Source organism: Lepus europaeus, chromosome 3, assembly GCF_033115175.1.
Source record: "Lepus europaeus isolate LE1 chromosome 3, mLepTim1.pri, whole genome shotgun sequence".
NCBI classification, from domain to species: domain Eukaryota; kingdom Metazoa; phylum Chordata; class Mammalia; order Lagomorpha; family Leporidae; genus Lepus; species Lepus europaeus.
This window is the reverse complement of record NC_084829.1, coordinates 63,347,139-63,348,422: the sequence shown is the minus strand read 5'-3', so window position 1 is coordinate 63,348,422 and position 1,284 is coordinate 63,347,139.

Below are 1,284 nucleotides of genomic sequence, written 5' to 3'. Positions count from 1 at the left end.
ATCCTGGCCTTCCATGTTTCTTTGTAAATTTGTAGCAGCTGATGCTTGGAAAAATCATATAGTTTTGCCCTGGAATCACTCAGCCTGTGCCTCAACTAAGATCTCAGGGAAAACCTCATACTGTCTTCCTCTGTTTCACTCTGCTTCTTTCTAAGTACTTTAGCTTCCAGATTCTAAACGCTTCTGCAGTCTTGAATTCTGATAGCTGTCTCCTTAGCTCAATCTAATGGTAAAGTTGTATTTCAGGAAATTGTTCATAGGCAATGGCCTAAGGTGATACAAAGATCATCTGTGAGTTAGCTTTTTCTCAGAGATTGCCTTCTTATGTTTTCTGTTTTCCCTAACAAAGAAAGCTACCTCTTATAGGAAGGTAATTCAAAAAGTACATGAGAAATAGAACTCAAAGATATTAATTTTAGTGCTAACTTTGTGTTGCTTATGTTGTTTCTCATCAGTTATCATGTCAATGTGATATTAATACAAACAGAACAGGTACAGTGTAGTTCATAGATACAATTATAGGAATATAATGATATTTCCCTTTCTCCATCCCTGAGAGGTCTCTAAAAAGTTAATGAAAAATCCTTATTATGATAAAAGTATGCATGAGTTTCACAAACTGTTGGCACCCAAATATATTTGTGTTTGAATTACATTTTCCCACAAAGTTTTTGAAGTACTCTCAGATTTCTCTAATGTTTTAGCTGTAGCTGATCAGAAGTCTAGTGTAATAATTATTGTCATGTTTGAAAATATACCCTAATTCTATTCATTGCTGAAAAAAACAGGCTAGAATCTTGACTTGTCTACTCACTCCTGTATTTCAGTCAGTTTTTGTTTTACATTAGTGAAGTTCTGTTATCTTTGCCTACTTTTACCATTTTATGTCTTTTTGAAAAATTGGTGTTTGTATAACTATGAAATATCCCTTATCTCAAGAGATACTATTTAAGTGTAACTTTTCTAATATGAGTCTTACTTCATTATCTTTCTTATAACTAGAGCTTCTATTACATATATTTTCTTATTTTATTTTTATTTTTTAACTTTTCAAATTATTATTTAAATATATAGCATGAAAAATTAACTTTTAAAACAACTGAATTATATGAAAAATGAAAGGGAAAATAAATTAGACCCATGTTAAGAGCTCAGCTAAGTGTCCAAAGTGAAAGAAATGGGTATATATACACATCAATTCCACAGTCTTCTTTATGAGCTTGAAGTCTTTCAAACATGTTTCTCCTATAAACTGGCTCAGTTGTCAAATGCATCTGGGAATGA